The sequence below is a fragment of the Dermacentor variabilis genome, unplaced genomic scaffold, assembly GCF_050947875.1.
Source record: "Dermacentor variabilis isolate Ectoservices unplaced genomic scaffold, ASM5094787v1 scaffold_13, whole genome shotgun sequence".
In the NCBI taxonomy this organism is placed as follows: domain Eukaryota; kingdom Metazoa; phylum Arthropoda; class Arachnida; order Ixodida; family Ixodidae; genus Dermacentor; species Dermacentor variabilis.
Window position 1 is genome coordinate 24,976,919 of NW_027460291.1, and position 27,999 is coordinate 25,004,917.

Below are 27,999 nucleotides of genomic sequence, written 5' to 3' on the forward strand. Positions count from 1 at the left end.
TCGACTTCAGAATTCACCATTAAAAATTATTCAATAGCCATTTGCGTTCGAATGTAAGGAATAACAGCACTTTTGATGCCTCGAAGGTGAGGGGCCGATGTAAGTCAGGACTCATCCCTAATGATTGTGCTGCTGGATAGACAGATAGAATAAAATTTATTGTCCAACGGATAAGGTGATCTATACCCACCCCCCGACACGCAGTTCAGGGGGCGGGTGCCGCCGCATCAGATGCAGGGTCTGGGTCCCAGCAGCCTCTTCAGCCAGTTGGACGAGCTGGACTCCAGAGTCCGAGCTCTGCAGCAGGGTCTCCCAGGTGTCTCAGCTGCCTATATTCAATTCAATTCAATTCATTTCCAGAATTACAAGTGTTCTGGTGGATACCAAAGGCTAAAAGCTGTTGGAAAACAGCTTGACTAGGCCGATGGTCCATTACAAGGCATACATGGTGGTTGCATCAAAATTGTAACATTGTTAGACACTCAGAATAAATTAATTACATAAATGCACAATAACAAGACCGAAAATAATATAAAGACTAAGAGAAAGGACATAATTGATACATCAGAAAAATGGAAGTATGTGTGTAAGGGTTACTAACAAAAATAATACAAGTCGCTCTGATATAGAAAGTAGATAATACAGACTAAAAAATGAAAAAAAACATTCTATACACCAGAAGATAGAAATACATGTGTATGGGTTACAAAATTAGTAATACGTACAGTTGTCTCTGAAAGAACGATAAACAATCACTGATCACATGTTTACAAAATGCATTCGCAGTTCCTTCGATGAAGAGGTATATGTACCTTTATATTTATTTAAAATATGTGGTAGATTATGTTGTAATGACTGTAGGCTATATTTATTACGAAACCATGGGACATACCATGTATCACTATTTCTTGCATTGGAAGAATTGAATGTTGGTGCCAAAGATGCAGTAGACACTAGGAAATTTTTGAAGGCAGTATTTGAGAAATAAAATGAATTTAGAAGGTGAAACGTGTAGAAATATTCTATTTTTATAATTTTATGCTTTAAGAACGCTGGCCGCGTTGTCCTTCTCGTCCTTCCGTCCCATTGTCCGTTGTCCTTCCCATTGTGGTAAAGTCCCTCGATAATTTGAAAGTACCGCCACTTTTTGAACTCTGCCGCCGCCGCGCGACCTCCTCGCCCTTTGTGCTCACATAGACAAGCTCAATCGTCGCAATTAATAGCAATTGTACGCGTTCCCGGCGTCTTCTGCACTTCGAAGAATATAGATTGCGCTGAAATATACGACAATAAGATTTATATAGCGTAATATACAAAGCCACAAGAACGTCTGAATCCACAAGCACGAAGATCAGACAAATCCATGTACTTCCCATCATTCATAGAGTTTCTCACTACATTACCTAGAGGGAAATCTGGCGCTGCTGCGCTGTGGTATGCATGGGAATGCCGGTATATTGTGACTTCGGATTGGCATCGTTCTCGTAGAGACAGGACACCTTGAAGACGAGCTTGGCAAGTACCGTTCCGTCTGTCACAATGATTCACTTTCTACTAAAACAGCACGTGAAAAGCTGTTTTAGCTTTATTATTACTCGAAAACATGTTTTGTTTAACTATGAGAACTTGTTATTGTGTGTACGACTACATGTTACGTAAAAAGTATCAGCGGGCCGCTAAAGTTGGAGGACAGACGACAACGTTCGCGCTCGCTTTGAAACAGTTCGTCGTCTGTTCTTGCAGTTTCTTCGCTTGGTCATGCATCGTGGGTGAGTAAAGATGTAATATGCGTGAATGGAAACATTTTATGAAGATTTTACTTTGAGAACGCGTTATTTGCGTAGCCATATCCACGTTTTAGACGAAGCCTCTTACAACACCAGCCAACACGAGCCTCGCAGACACATATACCGTCATTCCCATGGCGGCACGGTGCCCCCTTAAGAAACTCCCATAGACGGTGGCGCCAGATTACCCTCTAGGTGTTATAGTGAGAAACTCTATGCCATCATTCCCATGGTAGGACAGTAGGACAACGACTGCAGCGCCAGAGTTCCCTCTGGTAATTCTTGTAGGAAACTCTATGCTTTTGCCCCTGTTTTCCTGCATGACGATTGGTCTCCCTGGCGTTGCCCTTGGAAACACGCGGAGCTTGCGTTTTGCTTGTGTTTTTCTTTTTCGTTCGCGTCATTTTTCTCCTCAGCTCGGCGTAGCGAACGTTGTACGCTGTTTCCTGCTCTATGTGCTAGCGCTATGCCGTGCTGTTGCGCGTATAACTGCAGCAAGAAGCCTGAAGATGGTTATGCCGTTTTTATGATACCACAAGGAAAGCCTGACGGCTTGCGCAGGAAGCAGTGGTTGCATAACATTGGCCGAAAGAACTTTGTTCCGACAAAGAACAGCGTTGTTAGCGAGGTGAGGCGTCTTTCTTAATGCTCGAAGCAAAGCATCGCGTCATGCTGCATTTTTTTTTCATTCTTCCGGCCTGCTCACCAGCGCTTCTGCTGCGGCAATTTGTACGTTGCATAAAAATGCGGTTGCGTAAAAATGCTCCATCACCTCGCACGTCGCCAACTGATGTTATTCAGTCGGAAACGCAACACTATAGATTCTGTTTTCCGCTGTGAACAATTATGTGCGAAGATACGGCCTCTCGATCGCACTTTTCTCGATTGTTAGGATCCGTTGCTTGTTTTACTGAAAATTGAAATAGCGGCTTGTAGAGGAGCTATTATTTCTAGCTTACGTCTATCTGTGCGTCAGTCAGATACAATCATAGAGTTTCCCACTACATTACCTAGAGGGAAATCTGGCGCTGCTGCGCTGTGGTATGCATGAGAATGCCGGTATGTTGTGACTTCGGATTGGCATCGTTCTCGTAGAGGCAGGACACCTTGAAGACGCGCTTGGCAAGTACCGTTCCGTCTGTCACAATGACTCATTTTCTACTAAAACAGCACGTAAAAAGCTGTTATAGCTTTATTATTACGCGAAAACATGTTTTGTTTAACTATGAGAACTTGTTATTGTGTGTACGACTACATGTTACGTAAAAAGTATCAGCGGGCCGCTAAAGTTGGAGGACAGACGACAAGGTTTGCGCTCGCTTTGAAACAGTTGGTCGTCTGTTCTTGCTTTTCTTCGCTTGGTCATGCATTGTGGGTGAGTAAAGATGTAATATGGGTGAATGGAAACATTTTATGAAGATTTTACTTTGAGAACGCGTTATTTGCGTAGCCATATCCACGTTTCAGACGAAGCCTCTTACAACACCAGCCAACACGAGCCTCGCAGACACATATACCGTCATTCCCATGACGGCACGGTGCCCCCTTAAGAAACTCCCATAGACGGTGGCGCCAGATTACCCTCTAGGTGTTATAGTGAGAAACTCTATGGATACAATGAATGCTAGCCCTGAAAAAAAAATAGTGGCAAGTATACCCGTGGTATTGCAGGTGACGAGCGCTAGCTATTCCTCATTGCATTTTTTTTTAGTTTTAAGGCGAAAGCCAAGGTCGCGTTGTGAAAATAATATATCACGTGACCCAAGCAAGGCCAGTGGCGACCCAAAGCATGTCCACACCTGTATAAGAGAATGATTAGCCAATTAATGAGTACCGGCGAAATGCGAAAACACCCGTGTACTTAGATTTAGGTGCGCGTTAAAGAACCCCAGGTGGTCGAAATTTCCGAACTCGCCCACTACCGCGTGCCTCATAATGAGAAAGTGGTTTTGGCACGTAAAACCCCATAATTTAAATTAATGAGTACCGCCACTCTTCTTCTACTTTAGCCAAGTAATGATTCATTAGTGATTGAATTAAGGTGGATTAGGGAGGATTAAGGCGGATTAGTGTGTATTGAGGAGGATTAAGGTGTATGGATGATTAAGGCGGATTGAGGGGATTAGAGTTGACGAAGGAGTGTTAAGACAGATCAGGTTGGAGTAAGGTGGATTAGAGTACATGAACACGGATTAGGGAGGATTAAGGTGGATGAAGCAGGATTGAGGTGAATAAGGTTGATAAAAGAGGATTAAGACGGATTAGGATAGATTAAGATAGATTACGGTTGATGAAGGTGGATTTGGATTATTAAGCAGGAGTAAGGCGGATTAAGGTGCGCGAATAAGGATTAAGGTTATGAAAAGGATTAATGTGGATTATGGTATATTAAGGTGAATTAGGATTGATGAAGGAGTATTAGGACCAATTAGGTTGGATTAAGATGCATGAACAAGAAATAAGGAGGAATATGGTGGGTTAAGGTGGATGAAGGAGGATTAAGGTTGTAAAGCCTTAGTAAGGAACCTTATTCCACACTAATCCTTCATCCACCTTAATTGGCCTTAATCATCCTTAATGTACATTAATCCATCTTAATTCACCATAATCTACCTTCATCGACCTTAATCCACCCTAATCCTTCATTCACTTTAATCCACCATAATCTTCCCTAATTCCCCTTAATCCACCACCATTCACCCTAATCCACATTCATTGACTTTAATCTACCTTAGTTCTCCTCAATACACCTTAATTCATCTTAATCAACCATTAACTTTGCTAATCAGCAATCTTCTCTTATATACGGCTGCACATGCTTTGGTTCGCTTCCAGCCTTCCTTCGGTCACCTGATATTTTCTGTAGCTCACAACGCGACCTTGAAACAGAGATCTAAGGCTTTCGCTTAATAAGCCACACAAAAAGGGATGTGCCACAAGCAATACTAGATCAGACGCACAAAGTAAATAATCTCGTCATGTGGCAGAAAAATTGTCTGAAGTATAGAACTCGCATCGACCCTCCTTTTACATTAGTATACCCCGTTCATACGGCTCTAAGGAAAAACTAACCTCCTCATAAGCGTTGCCTTCAGCATTATCGATGCTGTTATCAGCATTTCTCAAAATTTTCAACACCACTGGTGCGCGCAACTAGCCCAAAATAACACGCCGCCATAGAATGCTGCGGCCCGTCCGCGGCAGCCAAGGAGAAAAAGCATGCCGTGCGCAGCCTGCGGACGAGGAGAATCGAGCAGGGAAGCGCCGCGAGGAGGAGAGCGTCGCTACTTTCAAATTATCAAGGGGCTTTATATTGTGCGTCCCTCCGGGAGAGTAGGGGCATTCCCATATTATGCGGTCGAGGGTCCCTCTCGCCCCACAAAAATTACACCTATCGTTCCTGGTCTTGCAGAACATGTGGTTCGCCATAACAGGCTGCGGATACGTATTAGTTTGCAGTCGTCTCCACGCGAATGCTTGTCTGTTGTTTAATTTCGGGTCTGGCGGGAGCACCAGTTTACGATGCAGTGTATGATGCTGCGTGATCTCCCCACATTTTAACATGCGCTCTCCGCTCCGTCGGTCATCGAGGGATCCCGTAGTGGCTCGGCGGTATACATCTCGAGCCAGCTTGTCAATAACAATATTTGGGGTTTTACGTGCCAAAACCACTTTCTGATTATGAGGCACGCCGTAGTGGAGGACTCCGGAAATTTTGACCACCTTGGGGTTCTTTAACGTGCGCCTAAATCTAAGCACACGGGTGTTTTCGCATTTGCCCCCATCGAAATGCGGCCGCCGTGGCCGGGATTCGATCCCGCGACCTCGTGCTCAGCAGCCCAACACCATAGCCACTGAGCAACCACGGCGGGTGAGCCAGCTCGTGGGGCGTTTCGTTGCCGGGGATGGCTTCGTGCGCCGGAGTCCAAATTATTTGAATTTTTCTATTTAACGCCATTGGAATCTGAACCTGGCAACGTTTAACGCCAGAACGTTATCTAGTGAGGCGAGTCTAGCAGTGCTATTGAAGGAATTAGAGGGCAGTAAATGGGATATAATAGGGCTCAGTGAAGTTAGGAGGACAAAAGAAGCATATACAGTGCTAAAAAGCGGGCACGTCCTGTGCTAACGCGGCTTAGCGGAGAGACGAGAACTAGGAGTCGGATTCCTGATTAATAAGGATATAGCTGGTAACATAAAGGAATTCTATAGCATTAACGAGAGGGTGGCAGGTCTTGTGAAACTTATGAAAAGGTACAAATTGAAGGTCGTACAGATCTACGCCCATACATCCAGTCATGATGACCAGGAAGTCGAAAGCTTCAATGAAGACGTGGAATCGGCGATGGGTAAAGTCAAAACAAAATACACAATACTGATGAGCGACATCTATGCCAAGGTAGGCAAGAAGCAGGCTTGAGACAAGTCAGTGGGGGAATATGGCATATGCACTAGGAATAGCAGGGGAGATCTATTAGTAGACTTCGCAAAACAGAATAATATGCGGATAATGAATACCTTCTTCCGCAAGCGGGATAGCCGAAAGTGAACGTCGAGGAGCCCGAATGGCGAGACTAGAAATAGACTTTATACTCTGCGCTAACCCTGGCATTATACAAGATGTGGACGTGCTCGGCAAGGTGCGCCGCAGTGACCATAGGATGGTAAGAACTCGAATTAGCCTAGACCTGAGGGAACGGAAGGAACTGGTACATAACAATCCGATCAATGAGTTAGCGGTAAGAGGGAAAATAAAAGAATTCCGGATCAAGCTACAGAACAGGTATTCGGCTTTAACTCGGGAAGAGGACCTTAGTGTTGATGCAATGAACGACAATCTTATGGGAATCATAAAGGAGCAGTGGCGTAGCTAGGTCGTCTGGCACCCGGGGCCCATAGGTCTTCTGTGACCCCCCTCCCCGGGTGTAGCCCGCGGAAAGAGGGGTGTTTTCAGAAGTATATAACACCCCCCCCCCTCACTGGCCCCTTGCACCCGGGGCCGTCGGCCCCCCCCTGTTGCTACGCCACTGTTAAGGAGTGTGCAATAGAAGTCGGTGGTAACTCCGTTAGACAGGATACCATGGCTATCGCAGGAGACGAAAGATCTGATGAAGAAACGCCAATGTATGACAGCCTCTAACCCTACAGCTAGAATAGAACTAGCAGAACGTTCGAAGTTAATCAACAAGCACAAGACAGCTGACATAAGGAGGTATAATATGGATAGAATTGAACATGCTCTCAGGAACAGAGGAAGCCTAAAAGCAGCGAAAAAGAAACTAGGAATTGGTAAGAATCAGATGTATACGCTAAGAGACAAAGCCGGCAATATCATTACTAATATGGATGAGATAGTTCAAGTGGCTGAGGAGTTCTATAGAGATTTATACAGTACCAGTGGAACCCCCGACGATAATGGAAGAGAGAATAGTCTAGAGGAATTTGAAATCCCACAAGTAACGCCGGAAGAAGTAAAGAAAGCCTTGGGAGCTATGCAAAGGGGGGAGGCAGCTGGGGAGGATCAGGTAACAGCAGATTTGTTGAAGGATGGTGGGCAGATTGTTCTAGAAAAACTGGCCACCCTGTATACGCAATGCCTCCTGACTTCGAGCGTACCGGAATCTTGGAAGAACGCTAACATAATCCTAATCCATAAGAAAGGGGACGCCAGACTTGAAAAATTATAGGCCAATCAGCTTACTGTCCGTTGCCTACAAAGTATTTATTAAGGTAATTGCAAATAGAATCAGGAACACCTTAGACTTCTGTCAACCAAAGGACCAGGCAGGATTCCGTCAAGGCTACTCAACAATAGACCATATTCACACTATCAATGAGCTGATGGAGAAATGTGCGGAATATAACTAACCCTTATATATAGCTTTCAGTGATTACGAGAAAGCGTTTGATTCAGTCGAAACCTCAGCAGTCACGGAGGCATTACGAAATCAGGGTGTAGACGAGCCGTATGTAAAAATACTGAAAGATATCTATACCGGCTCCACAGCCACCGTAGTCCTCCATAATGAAAGCATCAAAATCCCAATAAAGAAAGGCGTCAGGCAGGGAGATACGATCTCTCCAATGCTATTCACAGCGTGTTTACAGGAGGTATTCAGAGATCTGGATTGGGAAGAATTGGGGATAAGAGTTAATGGATAATACCTTAGTAAATTGCGATTCGCTGATGATATTGCCTTGCTTAATAACTCAGGGGACCAATTGCAATGCATGCTCATTGACTTGGAGAGGCAAAGCAGAAGAGTGGGTCTAAAAATTAATCTGCAGAAAACTAAAGTAATGCTTAACAGTCTCGGAAGAGAACAGCAATTTACAATAGGCAGCGAGGCACTGGAAGTCGTAAGGGAATACATCTACTTAGGGCAGGTAGTGACGGCGGATCCGGATCATGAGACGGAAATAATCAGAAGAATAAGAATGGGCTGGGGTGCGTTTGGCAGGCATTATCAGATCATGAACAGCAGGTTGTCATTATCCCTCAAGAGAAAAGTGTATAATATATATAGCTGTGTCTTACCAGTACTCACCTTCGGGGCAGAAACCTGGAGGCTTACGAAAAGGGTTCTACTTAAACTGAGAACGACGCAACGAGCTGTGGAAAGAAAAATGATGGGTGTAACGTTAAGGGATAAGAAAAGAGCAGATTGGGTGAGGGAACAAACGCGAGTTAATGACATCTTAGTTGAAATCAAGAAAAAGAAATGGGGGGGGGGGGCAGGACATGTAATGAGGATGAAAGATAACCGATGGTCATTATAGGGCCCCTGAAACGGTTCGGACAAATTTTGTAGACGCGTAGGGTACAGCTTAAGTAGAACATTCGCACCACTATTTAAGTGAAGCGTTACGTATTAATGGAGCAACAAGCGATTAGAAGTTACCCTCCTGCCTAGCCACAGTGGCTAGAATAGGGAAGTGTGATGAACGCGCCGGCTCGCGCTTGGCGCTTTGGAAGGAAACTTCCAGGGGGTGCTGCAACACGCATACACGTTTTTAACCTAGGTAGGATATTAGGCAGTATAGTATAGCAAAAGCTTGGTGGCGCAACCCACCGCCCCGTTCCAAAGGGGACGCTCATAATATCCATCCATCCATCCACGTCGACAGCGACGGCGGCTAGCAGCCGCAGTGCAGGGGCCCTGCGCGGAATGCGATCATCCGCGCGGGAGTTCCAATCGGTCGGCCGAAGTGAACGGACGTGTTGTCGGCGCGCTCCGCAACCACCGAGACGACGCGACCTTCACCGACCGCCCTTGCCCGGGCCGCTTTCGCCGGGAGTCATATGGGAAGCGGCCTTCTCGCCGATCCCACCGTCCGCCTATAAAAACAAGTTTTAAGCTAAAATTATTGTGTTTTCTTGCAATATGTAACACATTGCTTAACATGGCCGTTAAGCGAAGGCTAGACTGCCTTGAACATGGCAAGCTAGCAACACTGCGCCACCGCGACGAGACGCGCGGCTACGCGCGGCAACTCATGCATCGTTTGGGTGCGCGCCCTCTTCCTCCGTCGGGCGCGACGCGACGTCGAGTCAGCGCGGCGTGTGCGGACGCATTGGAACGCGTGCGTCTGGTTGAGCCTTTTACTCCCGTGACTGGCCGCTGAGTCCTCTTCGCTTCGGGGAGACGCTTCACGAAACGGCCAGCGGCTCCGTACAACCAGCGCTTAGTGAATCTTCACCTAGTTTCATCAATCTTGCTGTACAGCTACCGAAAGGTGCGTGGAGGGCACTCTGCAAGTTTGGTGACCCTATCGCCGAGCAAACCCGACTTATCAGCCAGAGAAGACCGACACACCGTACAGGCCGCGTCAAGCCAGGCGCCGAGAGCCCAGAATGACGGAAGTACACGTCGAAGGAACTACCCTCCCGGAGGAGGACTACATCCCAGAAGACTGGACCACTATCATCGGAACCTATGAAGGCAAGTCCCAATCAAAATCCCCAAGGGAGGATATGAACGTGGTACGCGGAAAACAGAACGCATGTGAGGAACGCACCGAAACGCTCCCCGCGTCGACGTGGCGTCCGAGGTACCGCCCGGACCCGGCGCAGATGCGTGCAACGCAACAAGTCACGCGCAGAAGTCGCCAAATGGCTCCATTGCCGCAACATGCGATAAAGGTAGTTTTCCGCTCGCAGGGAGGCCTCTTCTTACCCAAGATTCAGCCGCAGCTGCTGCTCCGCTGCCTCTGCGAAGCGGCTAAGATACCTATAGGAGCAGAAGTGCAACTACGCGTGCATCCAACGAACAACACGTGCATAGTGGCCACCACTAACCAGAATATAGCCCTTAACCTGGTTCAAGTCAGAAACATTACCCTAAACGCAAAAGCGTATGGGGTTGCAGCGTACATAGTCCCTGCGGCGGACACAGTACGAGGCGTGATTGCTAATGCTTTTTGGGATGAAACGGAAGAAGAGCTTCTACAGAATCTACAAGCGAGAAATCCAGAAGCAAACATCCTACTAGCAAGACGCATGGGCAAGTCTAAGTCCATCCTTACAACCTTTGCCCAGGGACCGATCCCCCGTAGAATGACTTACTTTGGGGGAGTGCACCTGTGCACGCCATGCATATAGGGCGCGACCAGAGGCCTGCACGAACTGTCGCGCCCCAGGGCACAGACATGATGTGTGCCCACAAGAGAAAATACCGAGATGTCCAAGTTGTGGCGAAGATCGCGGCGAAGACAGAAGGCGTCAGTGCGTGCCCCGATGTATCCTGTGCGGCGGCGAGCACCTTACAGGAACAGGATGGTGCAAAGCAACACAGCGACAACAAACAACGAAGCCTTCAGTTAACAAGAGCACAACCGGAAGATGGCAGCTACATCCCGAAGATTTCCCAGAGTGGAATCCATCAGCCCCCCCCCCCCCCGCTCCCCCGAAGGCCCCCGAGGAGCTCACATGGGCAGAACGAATCGCCCGCAAATCAGCCCCCCCCCCCCGGTACGAGGAGTTGGCCCGCCTTCGAGAGGAGGTAAGAGGCTTACGACAGGCCATCACCCCCAACCTAACTCCTCACCCATTACCCAAACTATCACCCAGCCCTTGCGCCCACTTCCTGGTCACCCTTTATCCCTAGACACTCAGAGTTCATGTCCCGCAGAAACCTCAACCTCCACACCACCTACAAAAAAAGAAAAGCTCTTCCGTTGTCAGACGAAGCAGCTGAGATTGAACCATCAGACAAAACAGGTGAGATGGAGGCTCAGTTTGAAGCCAAACTTGAGGCAAAATTAACAGCGAAACTAGGAGACTTCAAACAGCAGATGCGCGATCAATTTCAGCAATTCCTAGAAAATCGTCTACAAACACTCGAGGCTCGATTTCCAACACTCGAAACTCGTATGGACTGCCTCATTGACGAACGCTTCAAAATTTTAGAGAGCAAACTAGATACCTTCTGTACCCAGCTCAGCACACAAATGAGCTTAATGGTGGTGGAGGCAACCAACCAAATGCAAGCGTCGTCCCTACCCCAAATCACCCACCCCCCTTCCACTTCCAAAACTTCTGGCCAGCAAAATGGCAGGTGATTCACCTAAATAGAAGACTACTCCTCCTTTTTTAAAACTCTGGCATTGGAATTGTCGTAGCATACGTCGTAAACGAGAAGCGCTAATCCAACTCATACTAAATGAGGAACACCCACCAGACCTAATTCTGCTACAGGACCCTAAAATTAGTGTTCCGCTCCCGAGATATACTGCTTATCACTCACCAAATGATACTGCTCCAGTTGTGTCCACCATTATCAAGCGATTCATAAGGCACACACAACTTACATTCCCACACGAAGTCCAAAACGTAGTCCTTGAAGTAATCCCAGTCGACATTCAACAGGATTCCTTGCTCATCGCCAATATCTATAATCCACCGAGCATGCCAGCAACGCGCTGCGCTAACCTAATGGCGCAAATAACCGCAGCGACAAATAAAAGACAAATCATAGTGGCCGGAGACTTTAACTGCGCACACATCGACTGGGGATACCAGAAAACTTCCGGCAGAGGGGAGGTTCTTATGACTCAAACTCAACAGTCTCAGCTCACGGTGTACAATGATTTCGATTGCCCCACCAGACAAGGTACAACAGGAATGATGGACACAAGTCCGGACCTCACGATGGGCAGACGCATCAAGAATTTGGGATGGAATAGAACAACGCATACTTTAGGCAGTGACCACTATATATTATCGAAGTTCAAGTCTCAGGTCCCCAAGCGTCTCGTACAAGAATAAAGCATAAGCTAATCAACTGGGATAAATTCAGAAAACAAAGGGAAACAAACCAAGAAACTGGGCCGGTGGACGCGCGAACCTGGACAGCACAGGTACTCGAGGACCAAAAAAAAAATTAAATTATGGGGTTTTACGTGCCAAAACCACTTTCTGATTATGAGGCACGCCGTAGTGGAGGACTCCGGGAATTTCGACCACCTGGGGTCCTTTAACGTGCACCTAAATCTAAGTACACGGGTGTTTTCGCATTTCGCCCCCATCGAAATGCAGCCGCCGTGGCCGGGATTCGATCCCGCGACCACGCGTGCTCAGCAGCCCAACACCATAGCCACTGAGCAACCACGGCGGGTGCTCGAGGACCAAACGGCGTGTACCAAAGAATATAGCCCAGAACAACAAGTCCCCGCTATGGACTCAAAATTGGCCCATATGATAGAAGCACCTGAAAGTCTCATGAAACGATACGTTCAGCAAAAATGCAATAAGAAGCTCCAAAACAAGATATCTGAACTTGCAAAACAAATTCAGGATTATAGCCAACAACTTTGTAGGCAGAATTGGCAGCAGGTATGCGAAGGCCTCAGAGGAAATCTCAATACCGCTCCAGCATGGCATCTTTTAAAACATCTAATTGACCCCATGAAAGGTCAACAACATACTAGAAATATCGTCGCCCGACTAACACACAACCATAAATACGACACGCAGGCGCTACTAGAGACAATCAGGAGCCTACACACTTCGCCGGGCCCTTCAAATCCCTTACCGGAGTTCGCCGGCCCACCAAATACTGAACTGGACAGGAACATAACTATACAAGAAGTCCGAGCAGCACTTCATAGACTCCGTAACACCACGCCAGGCGAAGATCGCATAACAAACGCCACTCTTAGGAACCTCGATGACAACTCCCTGCGAGAACTTACCAGTATCTTCAACAAGCATTGGCAGAGTGGCACACTGCCAGAGGAGTGGACGCATGGAAGGGTTATTCTAATACCCAAACCCCACAAACCTGTTACACCAGAAAATATGCGCCCATCTCGCTTACCTCTAGCTTAGGCAAACTCTTTGAGCAAGTCATCCTAGCTAGACTGCACAGCCACATGGAAGACACCGGTCAATACCCACACTCAATGATTGGATTCCGATCTGGCCTATCCACACAAGATGCCCTGCTTCAACTCACGACAGCTATACTGGACCCCCTCATACCTACGCACACCAAAGCGGTACTGGCGATTGACCTCAAGAAGGCCTTCGACAACGTCACCCACGAGGCTATCCTAAAAGCAATGTTATACCTAGGCGTTGGCCAACGAGCATACAACTACATAAGGGCTTTCCTGCAGAACCGAACGGCCAGCATGTGCGTAGATAACCTTCGTACACGCCGCTACACTCTAACGAATGTGGGCACACCACAAGGCTCCGTGCCGTCCCCTTTCCTCTTCAATGCAGTACTTATTCCGCTCGCACGGAAGCTGCAGCAAATTCCCCATCTTGACCATACTCTGTACGCGGATGATATCACCCTGTGGACTACATATGGATCAGACGCCCAAATCGAAGAAACACTGCAAACAGCCGCAATGCTAATACAGGACGAATTCACCAAGGTAGGCCTCACCTGCTCACCGGAAAAATCTGAGCTTTTCTTGATTCCGCCAAAGGGTAAAACGTATCATACTCCTACCAGAATCTACGTGCACAATAGAAAGGTCCCACAGGTCCACACTATTCGAATCCTGGGCCCCTATACCTCCAACAAGATGGCAGAAATACCGAAAAAATCAAACGTTTAAAGAGCACTCTAGTAGCCACCACGCAGCTAATACGCAGAGTAACAAATAAAGCTCACGGTCTGCGTGAATCAGATACTCTGCAAGTGGTACAAGCTTTTACCATGAGTAAAGTATTGTATTCTGCCCCCTATCTTAGCCTCAATGCAACCGAAACCCAAACGATAAATTCTATAATCAGGCAAGCTACCAAGGCAGCGCTCAGTCTGCCCAAAAACACCAGCAACGAACGCCTGGCGGAGTTAGTGTGCATAACACCATACAAGAACTAACCGAAGCACACCTACAGGCACAATATCTCCGATTAGCCAGCACCCCTACCGGAAGACATATACTTTCTAAACTTCCAATTAACATTCCTACTAATCATAACTCCCTAAAAGCCCTTCCCATGGCAATTCGCCAAACGCTACGCATTCGACCGCTCCCCCGTAACATGCGCCCCGACCAAAACCGCGAGCGACGAAAAGCCAGAGCAGCAGCCCTTCATAAACGGTACGGCGATGAACAGAATGCAATATGGGTAGATGCTGCATGTGATCAGCACGGAGCCGCAGCGGTTGCTTACACACCGAACACCCCTCCCTTAATACAGGAACTACCCCCGGGAACAGACTCGGAGGAAGCGGAAGAGATCGCTATAGCGCTAGCGCTCGGCAGCTCCAATGCTACCTACATCCTGAGTGATTCTAATACTGCACTGGTAAATTATGCTAGGGGCAGAGTTCACCCTGCCACCTTCCACATACTGACCCAGAACCCTCCCTTCTCCCGCAGCGCTGAGCTCATCAGGGTGCCCGCGCACTCGGGAAACCCTGGCAATGAGGCCGCCGATTCTTTAACCCGAGGGTCGAGAAACCGGGCACAGGTGGACTTCATGGGGGGTTTCTCGAGGGAGCGTGCGTGTACCTTCGCTGACTTCATCGCGAATGCTCGTGCCGAGAGGCAAACATACCCACTCCCCCACTCTTCACTCACTACCAGGGAGCAACACTTATGGCGCCGCCTGCAAACGCGCACGCTACCTACTCCATCCCTCCTATCCCACTACCGACCCATCCGCCCTTCTTGCCCTCTGTGCAATGCGCCGAAAGCAAACCTCACCCATATACTCCTGGCCTGCCCGGCTTCTCCTCCCCCCGGCGGGCCGGTACCATTCCAAACCTGGGAGGACTGGGAGACCTCACTACGCTCCACGGACCCGGCAAGGCAGAAGATCGCCGCCAACCGGGCTGCCAGCGTCATGGACATCTTAAACATGAACGTTTGAGTGCATTGGGGTCGTGCGGGGACCCAGGGGGCCTGGGAGGTCCCAAATTCCTTTGCAAAATAAAGTTTTTTCCTCCTCCTCCTCCTCCTCCATCCGCGCGCGGTCAGGAATGCAATAACAAATAAGAGAGCATCACACTACATATATGCTCGCTCGTTCATGGCTGCAAATTGCTATATAGTAGCATAGCTCCTTACGAATCACAGGGCGCCAAGGTAACAATCCGATTGAGCGCACATCGATGATAGAATGCAGCTTGTTTTATCTGGTTATCGAACGCAAAGTAAGAAAATTCGCAGTGGTAACTCGGAAGCAAACATTTTATTTTCAACACATTGCTTGCGCAAACAACTCATATTTTGAAGAATTGCTTAGAATCTGTTGAAAGCAAACCATTCTCAGTCATCGACGATACTTTGATACGTGACACGCCTGAGCTGGTGCTCTTTTTTTTTTCACGAGAACAAAAAAAATCATTTTGTTTAAATAGTTTACAAGCAGTTCAAACAGAACGTTGTCAGCCTCTGCTAAGTGACGCGCCTGAGCTTCAGGTGCTCCTTTTCACAGGAAAACGCGCTCTCTTTGTTGAGTGCCTTCGTGTAGAAATGCAAACGGGTGACCAAAATAAATTTTGCAACCTGGTTGGTGAATTTGGGGCCATGCTGTGCACAGCCTAGCATGGCGTCTTTTTTTTTGCAGGCAGAAGACAAGCTTTTCCAAGATGTCACTGTGCAGCTCGTTGTAACTGAACCACACCGAAAAAAGTTGTTTCAAGGGCGTCTACATATGAGAAGAGCTTCTCAGAAGGGTATATGAGGCCCCGCAGAACTTGATGAACATCGCCAGCTATTCTTATATTGGCTTTGTCGGCGAAAACAAGGAGCTCGTCAAAGCATTCCTTGCATGCAGTCTTCAGGATTGTTTTGTGTACAACATAACCTGTCATGTAGAAGACTAGCCGCGGATCGCTCATCTTTTCAGGGTACTCATGGTATGGGAGCATTGCGGACTTCTTTATCAGGTGAGAAGCTTCTTCTACCTTCCCGCTATGGCTTGCATCCTAACCACTGAGGAGAAAGGTCAGATCGCCCCCTTCACAGTTGCCACTCCTGGGCGCTTTGACCAATTCGTAAAAACTCAAACAGTTCACAACGAGCAAGAATTGGGCAGTAGAGGGATGGTCGTTGCCACCAGAAAATCGTCTAACCAAACAATTTCTCTAGGCAGTCTTGCCTCAGCCGGTACGTCAACTTAAAGCCAAGTTTCTCACGAAGGTACTTCATTAGATCAAGCGTGGCCTGAAGGGTGACCCTTAGTCCCTTGGCAGTGCTTGCTGAAAGAAATCCTGTTGGTGACGTTCCCGCGTGAGCCTCCCATTGGTTTAAGCAGTCTAATATATCCTTGACGTGCCTTTCATATTCAGAGTCGGGTTTCAAACCCTCAGGTGGAATCCGTGCGGTCATTGCTTTTACTAGCTTCCACATTAGCAGAACAAAGGCTTGACTTGGTGCGGGGTCACCCCAGTGCTCCTTTAATTGCTTCTTGTAGAAAAACAGGCCCCGAAGCACCTGGGGAATGAAAAGGTGCAATGCCAGGTTTACCTTCATCTTTTCACAGTTGTTAGGTCTCACGTGAGCAAGAGTGATCTTCGGCATCACTTTAAGGGTAAGTGGACACTTCTCCTCTATGTGTGCTGCTCTGATGTGCTCAGTATAAACAGACCCTTCAGGCCTTTTGCACCTTGCTTTAAGAAGGCCATTTCGAACACATTTTATCAGGTTCGGAAAATCCGAAATTAAGAGGCGTCTTCCAGTGTCAACAGGATATGGTGCAGATGGTTTTATGGACGTCGAGGAGCCAGAAATCACAAAAACCCGCCACATTGAACGGTTCCATGAAGCTCCGTCCGGCGTGATATAATCTACCTTCAGCCCAGCCTTTTCTGCGAGCTACACGGCTTCTGTTAAGATCTTGCACAAAAGCAGCCTTCACATCTCCCCTGGAAGCGAAAACGCCGAATATCTGGTGCCAGCTAGGAACCAGTGAAAGGTTGAAACATGATCACAAGACCATGATTGGAGAGAAGATGTTTGTCATTTTCCAATGTGAATTTTCCCCAAGTCCACCACTCCGTCTACTTTCCCTCTTGCGTCAACATTCAAGAACTCTGACACCTTCATTTCGTCCACAATCAGGCCACCGTGGCACTTGAATTCCTCCATAGATTTGGTTTTTCTTTCAATGCCTGTGATAATAGCAGGATTGAGGCCAAACCCATGCTTGTATTTCGGCATGTGCACCTTCAAACAGCTTTCGCTTGGGAGGATGAGTATGCCTTCCCACCCGACATGCTTGTCGAGCCTCGAGTTTTTCATTAGCATCATCACGCAATCCAGCAACCAGTCCGGATTGTACTACATACCTTTCGTTGATTTTTGGCGAGCAGCTTGAAAGCATTGCATAACAGCAAGTCTTTGCATCGGTGGAAGGGCGTGTAAACGGTCTGCGAGGACGCCATTTTCAAGTTCTGCATTTTTGTCTCTTCAGTGTCTCAATAGTTTGAGTGTAAAGTGACAGCTAGGCTTCGAGCCAGCAAGTGGCTTGTGCGTGCGCTTTGAAATTTGCTTGAAATACGTTTTGAAATTGCTGCAGCAGAAAAAGAAACGTGCACTACTTCCCAGAGGTCAGGGCGCGTGGCGTTGCTGAAGCAGCAGAGCCGGCGCAACTCGCACCAGGCGACGTGTAAACGTCAGCGCGCGCCCCCTCGCGGCTCCCCTGTGGGCGGCTTCACTGCGTCTCGTAGGCGCTCCGTGCTGGTCGCCACACTTTTCTATTCTAGCCACTGTACCCTAGCCATGCCTTTTCTCCTCAACTCGTTCGCCGAGCGAGCGAGGCTAAGCTCCGCCTTCACTGGTTTGCGTCACGATGCGACGTCACATCGTCCGCTTCTGGTTGGTTTGGAGCCCGCCTCCGCCCGCGCGAGACCTCTCCGCTAGTCGCTTGGCCGTCGACCTCAAGCGAGAGCTATCGATGCAGCGTGCGTTGCGAGCATTCTGTCGTAGCGCCGAACGTGTCTCGTATTCCGGTAACCACAGGCAAGCTGGTCATTTCGGCAAATGACTGGAGGCATAAACTCAAGCTGATGAAGGAACCTTAGCATAGACCACAGAGGAAGGAAACTCAGGAGAATCCCCGACGTCACTCTTTGTGAAGCTAAAGTGAAGCCGGAAGTTGGCGTTGCTCATGGCGTTGCTCCGCCTATCGGGCCAGCTCTCCTCTCTTGTTTACATTTTTCGCGAAACCACGCCGCGCTGCGTGCAACCGTGCTGCTCGGACCCACTCACTCCGCAGCAATACTAAACAATTCCTAGCACGTTAGCATGATTCCGCCAAATAGGGCATTTCCCGCGGATATTCATTTGTCCGTTGCCATTGCCATGGCGCGGTACATTGCGTACAGCGTTGCATGCGCGTTCATTTCACGAACTTTAGTTCCTCGTGTCCCACCTGGCCACAGCAACATCCGGGAGAGCACGGTCCACATAACGCAGCGCAACAAAACACGGAGACCAACGGAAACCTGCCCGCTCGGCGCATTTGCCACGGTACGAAAACTACAGAGCAACACGTGTGAGCGCACAGAACCAAAACAGAGCCGCCATTGTGACCCGAAAGGCGTGGCCACTACGGCAAAGAAATAAAAAATCAGCTAAAAAAAGGAGATTCTACTACGTCACTTCCTCCACACTTTTCTTCTAGCGCGCGGAGGGCGTAGGGATCAACGTTCTTAGACATGTCTAAGAACGTTGGTAGGGATGGCGTAGGGCCTCTCCTCAGTTTCCTTCCTCCATGGCATAGACGTACGTGAGCGACTTGATCGGTCTGCACGGTCCAGACACTTGTTGGCGCAGCGCTTAACCAACCAAACAAAGCCCTAATATTGCTCTAACCAAGTGAAAAAACATTTTAAACATTTATAAGTACAACGTGTTGATGATTACACTCCTGCGAAAAAAAATTGGAAGGCGCTTAAGATTCGCCTTCAAGAGTGGAACGCGACAGCGTTCCCGTCGACCCGCCGAGGGGTGTAAGACAATGGGCTACGGCGCAGCGACTACGCGCCCCGCATCGGACGCGGTGAGCGTCGAGCAACGCAGCGTTCGGCGCGACAACAAAATGTGCGCCTGAGCAAGCGACGCATGCCTGAGCCTTAGAAACAGCTCGTTTCTAAGGCAACACCGCGTTCACTAGAGGCGCTTTTGTACCGCTTTGAAGCATCGAACTCGTGGCTCAGTGGTAACGTCTCCGTCTCACACTCCCGAGAACCTGGTTCGATTCCCACCCAGCCCATCTTGGAAGTTGCTTTTTATTTATGAAGTGCCTGCCGTGATTTATCGCTCACGGCCAACGCCGCGGACGCCGACACCGGCTTTTCTGCGACACGAGCTCCTTAACGCTATCGCGTTAATACACACCAGCAGCAAAAAAGAATACACTTCGTTGCTGCTACTGTGTATGGTTGAGCTCTGTGCCATCAGGTCGCTGCACCGTGCAGACCATTCACATTTGCCCTTCTGCTCATCTCATGGCTCATCCTGCTACGGCACAGTCAAGCGGCCAGACCCTGTCCTCTTGCGCTTGCGTTTGCCCTAATACCGGACTCGCGAAACGCTATTGCGTTAGTAATCTTCCGGTGTAAAGTGACGGCTAGAAACGCGCAAATCCTGGCGCCGATCGGATAGCGGCAGTCCGATGCGCAGCAACCAGTTCGCTCGTATGCTGCCTTGCAGAGGGACACGATGTTGGAGCTTGAGATATTGCCAGTCGCTACGTTTGCAGTCCACAAGGCAACAAAGTCGAATCATAGTGCTCGCGAAAAGACTGAGACCGAATCTGACCGCGGAGCTCTCGTCAAAATGGAGTATACGTTGTAACACAAGCAGACGACACTTGCAGTGTGCCGGAAGTGCTTAAGTGTACTGAAAAATTGTTCTTGTGCATTCTCTTTATGTTACTTTCTTTTTAGAAAAACAAATAAACTAACATTCCAACTATTACGAAGATCATTTGTTTACCATAAAGTTGGAAAAATTATCGATCACGCGCCCTGGTCAGCCAATCCGATAGCTCGCCCCACTGACGTTATATGGGTGATTTTTGTCATATGAGACAATTTCCCTGTACGTGATCATGCCTCATATTACAAAAATCAAAATGCCTCATATTACAAAAATTCTTATCGTCCCCAAGTTTTCCGCCTATGGATCCTATCTCGCTTGACTGGATTGGCATCGGCAAACTTATCAGAAACCAAAAAATTTCTTCATCCTGTGGTCCCGACTTCATTAATTCAAAAATGCTAAAGTGTACTGAAGTTTTTTCAAGTGTTATTTTATCAAAGATTTTTGACCAGTCCCTACAGCTTTCTACCCTACCCAAAGACTGGAAGGTGGGAAATGTGGTTCCGGTCCATAAATCAGGTGACACTCATTCCTCCAATAATTATCGACCAATTTCATTGACATGCATTCCAGGTAAAATATTAGAGCACATAATTTATTCACACCTCATTAATTTCCTTGAGATGAATTCTTTCTTTAACAATGCACAACATGGATTTAGAAAATTCTTTTCCTGCGAAACCCAACTCTTGTCTTTTACCAATGACTTGTTTTTTAATGTAGATCAGCAACTTGATACTGACTGTGTATTTTTGGACTTCTCGCGAGCTTTTGATTCTGTTTCTCATGATTTACTTATTTTCAAACTTTCTCTTCTTAATATTGACCCAAACGTATTTGCATGGATTAAGGATTTTCTCTCTAACAGGACCCAGTATGTAACCGCTAATGATTGTACTTCTAGACCTTGTTCAGTTACCTCCGGTGTACCGCAAGGATCCGTACTGGGGCCCCTGCTTTTTCTCATCTATATTAATGACCTTCCTGACTGTATCTCTAACTCAATCATTAGGCTATTCGCGGACGACTGCGTCATCTACCACAAAATAACTAACCTTAATGATTCCAGTAAGCTTCAAGATGATCTGGTTAGTGTATCAAATTGGTGTAACAAATGGCAAATGCAGCTTAACACAAATAAATGCAAACATATGCGTGTCTCCTGCCGCTCTACCCCTTCTGATCCGCCCCCCTATTCTATTAATGGTACTGTCCTGTCGGTTGTTAACTCTTATAAGTATCTTGGCCTGCATATTACTAGCAATCTTTCCTGGAACATGCATGTTGAATATATCACTAACAATGCTAACCGAACATTAGGTTATCTAAGACGTAACTTTGCATCCGCTCCGACCTCACTAAAGCTTACCATGTTCAAAACGCTCGTCCGTCCAAAATTAGAATATGCGTGTGCCATATGGGACCCTGCTCATTCCAATCTCATTAATTCACTTGAAAGCATTCAGAACCGTGCAGTGCGCTTTATCCTCTCTAATTATTCACGTCATTCTAGCGTAACATCCATGAAAAAAACATTAGATCTACCTGACCTTTCACTACGTCGCAAGCATTCTCGCCTTTGTCTTTTTCATAAAATATACTACCTCAATCCTTTCCTGAAAGAAAATCTCTTCACCAGACCCAGTTACATTTCCTCTCGCATCGATCATCAACACAAAGTTGAAGTGCCAACTTGCCGCACTAATTTATACCATTCATCATTTTTACCAAGAACCGCCACTGCATGGAACCGCCTTCCCGCCTCCTTAGTCACCATTTGTGACAGTACCAATTTCAAGCTTGCTGTTCAAAGTGTCTTATAGTTCCTTCACGATTTTTTGTTAATTTTCTTTCGTTCTGCAAATAATAATGTACCCTACCACTCCTTTCTGTTGTGCCTGCCGGCCTTGAAAGTATGTACAATAAATAAATAAATAAATAAATCACCCATATGTGTAGGTTAAGAGGCGGGCACCCCAGCTCGGTGGAACAATGAAGTTTTCAATCAATCAATCAATCAAATTTTGTCATATGGGTAGGGGCGGCTTAAAATTCCGCCGAGCAGTGTGCTGCAATCGGCGGCGATGTGCATTTTTAAAACCTTATAATAAATTACACGCTTCACGCATAGCACTTAGATGTGTCAATTAATGATCACAAGGACCTACTCTAACGACTCAGCACGTTTGTAGAAAATCGTCAAAAGCGTTTCAGGGTCCCTTTAAGGGTTACAGACTGGATTCCAAGGGAAGGGAAGCGTAGCAGGGGGCGGCAGAAAGTTAGGTGGGCGGGTGAGATTAAGAAGTTTGCAGGGACCACATGGCCACAATTAGTACATGTCCGGGGTAGTTGGAGAAGTATTGGAGAGGCCTTTGCCCTGCAGTGGGCGTAACCAGGCTGCTGCTGCTGATGATGATGGTAATGATGATGATGATTTAACTTTCTCTGGCGTATGATTCTGGCCACTAAGGGCGAGATCCTTCCATTGCTAAAATTTTGTATGGCAGTTTTGCTGTCACTGATCATACATTTCGCGTCCGTTCCAACGCTGCTGCTGAAGAATCGTGGCTGTTGTGCAGAGGCGCGCCAGTTTCTGAGATAATTAACGCACAGGTGCTAATCGGTTCTGCTGAACAAGTTTTTAGCTGTCATTCAATATAAACGTCCCGTTTTGGGAAAGCCTGTAAATCTGCAAACTTGATTCAGGCAAGGAAAACATATTTTTTACGGTCTCGCCATGTTCCAAGACTGCAACCCATTAAAACTGGGTGTCCAATGTTGTACCACACTTATCTTCTTGAACGAACCCAGCAGATCTACAAATATCTCTACGTGTATGTCAGGCATGCAATTCCTTTAAATGCTTCATTATTGTCCTTATAACAGTGCACCGGATAACTGAAAGCAGCCGTCTATATAATACAGAAGCTGCTTGGGCGAACGTACAATCTCGAACGGGATTACATTAAGGTATGAAATGTAGGATAAGCGTAACATGTTTTTCTCAGAAATCAGACTCGAGAGCAATTTATTTCGCTTACACCCTTAGAAAAAATCCAGAGGACGCCGCTACCTTCTTGTTTTTTTTTTATTGAACATTTTCTAGCATTTTAGGTCTGGCGATATGCTTATGAGGCACCCTGTTCAGTTCTCACCAGCTGCGGTTCTTTATCGTGCACCTAACCAGAAATACACGAGTGTTTTTCCATTTCGTTCCCATCGAATTCCGCGACCTGGTTTGAACCCGTGAGCTAACTCGAGTTTAGCATGTGCAACGCCATATCCACTATGCAGCCACTAATTAAACTAACGCGCCGTGTGTTTTTTTTTTTTTTACAGCGAAGCTTGTAAGGGCTACTTTCCCCACTTATCGTGTCCGCGTGTAGAAAAAATCTCGAAGATAGTGCAATGCCGGGCCGATCCCGCGGTGGAGGTGCAGTTCGCCATTTAGGGGCCCGTGCACATACACAACTTCGCTGGTCATCCTTCTTCACAGTGTGCAAGGGAACTGAGTTTTCTTTTGTTGTTGTTGTGAAGCATGGACTGGACAAAAAATTTCACACGGTTTACGGGCCAAAGATTAGCATATATAATGGCTACCCAAAACTGATTTCGGCGCCCGAGTGCTGGCCGGAATAAAAGAACCCGTGCCAATTACTCCGCGTACTGTTACGCGAGGAGGACGGAAACATGAATTGAACGTTGCACTGCAGTTTTTGCTCTTTTTCTATAAAAATACTTCCTGTAAATCTGAGTACAGGACGCCGGAAGGGGTCGATATGTTTTATTTGTTTGAAGCGGCAAGCAGGAAGCTTGCATATATTTTTTCCCGTCTGCGTTACGCAACACCTACTGATGAAAAACTCTATGCGCAAAAATGCACACAAGTGATATGTACTGCTTGAAGAACAAGAAAAATATTTGTTCTCCATAGGGAACCGTACAATAACAGAATGAAGGCCGACCCCAGATAGCCACAAACATCCAATAGATGTACCGAATTGATCCAAACATCCAGCAAAAAAGAGGATGTTCTATGGACATCCATTGCATGCACATACATCTAAGGGACGTACAATGGCATCAAAGTATTGGATGTCCAATGAACATCCATTTAGTTTGTTCATCAGACGTACAACAGACAAAATTTTGGATGTCCATGGAACGTCCATAAAGTTTGTACTTTAGACGTGCATTGTAGGCCACCCATAGCTTTCGCATTGTCTACGCCCCAGGTAGCCACAAACATCCAATAGATGTGCTGGATTTATCCAAACATACAGCAAAAAATGGGGTGTCCTATGGACATCCTTTAAATGCACATAAATCTAAGGGACGTACAATGGCATCAAAGTTTTGGATGTCCATTGGAAATCCATTTAGTTCATCAGACATGCACTCTTAAAGGATCACTAAAGAGAAAAATGATTTCTTCTGCATCAGTAAATTACCTCTCTAGGACACCCAAAACACCACTCTTACCACGATAAGACGCTTCGTAAGCCAGAAAAAGCGCAAGAACGAAACACGGATGGCAACACCTCCATGGACTTCCCGCACCTGGTCGCTGTGACGTCATGGATTCTGATAGCATCTTCTAGGGCCTACATAATTATATAGGAGTACAGATTGACTACATTGTGTTCTAAAGGAACCAAATATAAAACATGGCAAGTTTGGGAAACCTTTACTGAGCCAACGCGGCCCAAATGCAAAAACATACTTTGGAATCCATGACGTCACACTGACGTACCGGCGTCGGGGTTTAGGCGCGAAGTTCAAATACTGATACTTCGGCCTTCATTTTCTCATCTAATAATCAAACTGTTATTTTGAAATGCCTGCCTGCAGTGTTCTCAATTAACAATGCTTTATTAGTCTACCCTGATTTGTTGTTTCGCTTTAGTGTCCCTTTAAGCAAAATTCTTTAAGCAAAATTACACCCTTTTGCCGCAACGATAATCGTCATCTTGTCCGCATTTCCTTTCTTTAACGCAATGAGCCTGGTACTTTCCAGTAACGAACGGCATGCGCGTTATCAGCATGACATAGCATAACCGACAGGAAAGTAGCGGGCGCGGCGTTTTCAAGAAAGGAAACACAAGCAAGGCAGATGACGATTATCGTTGTGTGGCAGATATACACCCGAAAGGGTGCAAAATTTTTTTAGAGTGTGGACGATGCTACACACTCTTAAAACGGTTGCACCCTTGGGGTGCATATTTGTCCCACAACAATAATCATCTGCCCAGCTTGCGTCTCCTTTCTTGAAAACTCGGCGCTCGCTACTTTCCTGTCGAAAATGCTGCGTCACACTGATAACGCGCATGCCGTTCGTGACTAGGAAGTACCGGGCTTGCAGCGTGAAGAAAGGAAACGCGGGCAAGACAGATGACGATTATCGTTGTGGGACAAGATAAGCCCCAAAGGGTGTAAATTTTTCGAAGAGTGTACTCTAAAAACAGTTGCACTCTTTCGGGTGTATATCTCCCACACAACGATAATCGTCATCTGTCTTGCTTGTGTTTCCTTTCTTGAAAACGCTGCGCTCGATACTTTCCTGTCGAGAATGCTCTGCCATGCTTATAACGCTCATGCCGTTCGTGACTTGGAAGTACCGGGCTCGCAGCGTTAAAGAAAGGAAATGCGGGCAAGACAGATGACGATTATCGTTGCGTGGCAAATATACACCCCAAAGGTTTTAACCTTCTTAGAGTGTACACTCTTACACTCTAAAAAAAGTTTGCACCCTTTGGGGTGTATATCTGCCACACAACGATAATCGTCATCTGCCGTTATGCGTTTCCTTTCTTTAACGCTGCGAGCCCGGTACTTTCCAGTAACGAACGGCATGCGTGTTATAAGCATGACATAGCATTGCAGACAGGGAAGTAGCGGGCACGGCGTTTTCAAGAAAGGAAACGCAAGCAAGGCAGATTACGATTATTCTTGTGTGGCAGATATACACACCCAAAGGTTGTAAACTTTTTTAGAGAGTATGTCAGTCGGTTCTTTATTCTATGGTAGATTTTCGGCAGGTTGCGGTGCTGGTGCTGAGCCGTGTTCTGGTGCTCCCTGAAGGGCTGCAGTAGATAGCAAGATAGACGATAGCGCCAGCCTTTCTGTTCTCACAACGAACCACTCTTAGGTTGAAGTGCCTGATGCTGTAACACTTCATTTATTCTCGCCATGTCTGCAGTGGTGTCTGGTCGTCAGTAGGCACATGTTTTTCAAGGTATGTCGGCAGTTTGGTTTTGCTTTCTTCTCTTTTATGCCGGTAATGAGTGCTTATGGGCCGAAGAGCTGATGCACAACGCAAATGCACAACAGTTTCGGCGGTACCCTTCAAAGGATGTCGGCGGTGTTTCTTGTCGCAATAGTATTAACCTGAACCAATTGGTGCATGGCTAGACGAGTTTGCAACAGCTTAACTGCAACCCGAAACAAACAACGATAGACAAGCGATGTTCTTGTGTGTCTCCCTTTGTCCCGTGTTTCAGTGCAACTTCTCATACTCGTCTTGGTCTTTCTTGTACTGTGCTTCTTGCGGTCTGCAGGTTTTGTACACAACGGCATAATGTTTCTGTGGTTCTGGCACATGTTTTCGATAGTGCATGGTGCTTGATGTTGTGAGGTAGTCACTGTTCATGCATTGCTTTTGTTCTGTTTGCCAGTGGAGGTGTTTTGTAACAAGGGCTGTCTGTAGAGCTAAGTGATCTTTTGCGCGCTTTGTTGCACCTCTGTATGTTTACATGCTTGTATTGCATGCTTGTATCATTTATAGGCACAAGGAATGAACTTTCACGTGTTCTTGAACAGTCAGTCTTTTCGCACATTATATAAACCTTCGCTGTGCTCTACCGCTTGTAAGGACAAATTTCATTCAATGGTACTATTTAACCAGATGCCTCAGATCTGCTTCCATGATAAAGGAGATGCTAGCCGTAGATTTCTACTCTGGGATTTTAACCTAATCACTGAATTTAGAGAAGCTGAAAACTGGTTACTTTAGGCGTCTTAAGCTACTTTGAATGTCTTACCCCCCCCCCCCCCCCAATTAAGAAATGTGCCTTAACTGGAGGCCCATGTTTGATATAGTCAAGACAAGATAAAGCCTGATGCGATTGTAAAGGATGTTGACAAACGGCATGGAGGCTGGGAGGTAATTTCGCCCGAGAATTGTGAGAGGTCGCCGTTATCGGGCTTCGCCGAGAGTAAAACCAGCCGGGCGCTTCGGTATAATGAGTCGGAAGGCGCTCTTTGGCGGCAGATAGCCCGCGCCGACACCTCGGGACACCTTAACCTGTCGCGCGTGCGGTCTTGAAACGTAGGAAAGGGTGCGACGTTGGGGGCCCTTTGGCACGGAAGCGCGGACGGAGGCGCCCTGCCTGGGACGGACCACGGGCAAAGCGTCGTTAGGGCGTCAATGGGCATGTCGGGGGTACAAAGGGGCAGCTTAAAGCCAGAGGGATCGGTGACCCGATGCGCGGTCTCTTGAAAGGCAGGCTGGCACCCGAGATAAATCCATCTGTGCACTTAGCTTTATGGGCCCGCCGGAGGAGACGAACCATGCACAAGACAGCATGGTGAATCGGTGGGTGCACTTCAGCAGGTGTGCCCTTTGCGGCATGCAGTGCGCGATGGTTTTAATTAAGGTGCGAGGACGGGACGACGCAGATGGTCGTTCCCCGTAAGTGTTCTTCAAAGTGTCGGGAGACTTTTCCATACATGTCGCGGGGACAAAACGGTCGGGATGTTGTTTGTTTGGGGGGTTCCTTTCTCTCCCTCTATCTCTCTGAATGTTCCGAGGAACGCAGGGAGAGGGTGAGAGACAGTGTGTCCAATGAGTGACAGCCCAGTTGACCCAATCAGGTCACTGGGGTGTAGTGATTTGCCGTGAGAGGATTCAGGA

At 47.2% G+C, this 27,999-nt stretch overlaps 1 long non-coding RNA gene across 1 annotated transcript in view; it reads right to left on the reverse strand.

Moving 5' to 3' along the window:
- Positions 1-221: 221 nt before the first annotated feature.
- Positions 222-27,999, reverse strand: part of LOC142566725 (uncharacterized) — a 45,622-nt gene continuing 17,844 nt past the window's right edge. The window contains exons 2-3 of the long non-coding RNA XR_012825117.1: positions 8,336-8,400; positions 222-329 (exon numbers count right to left, since the gene is read on the reverse strand). This is a non-coding gene — a long non-coding RNA (uncharacterized LOC142566725). The remainder of the gene's footprint in view (positions 330-8,335; positions 8,401-27,999) is intronic.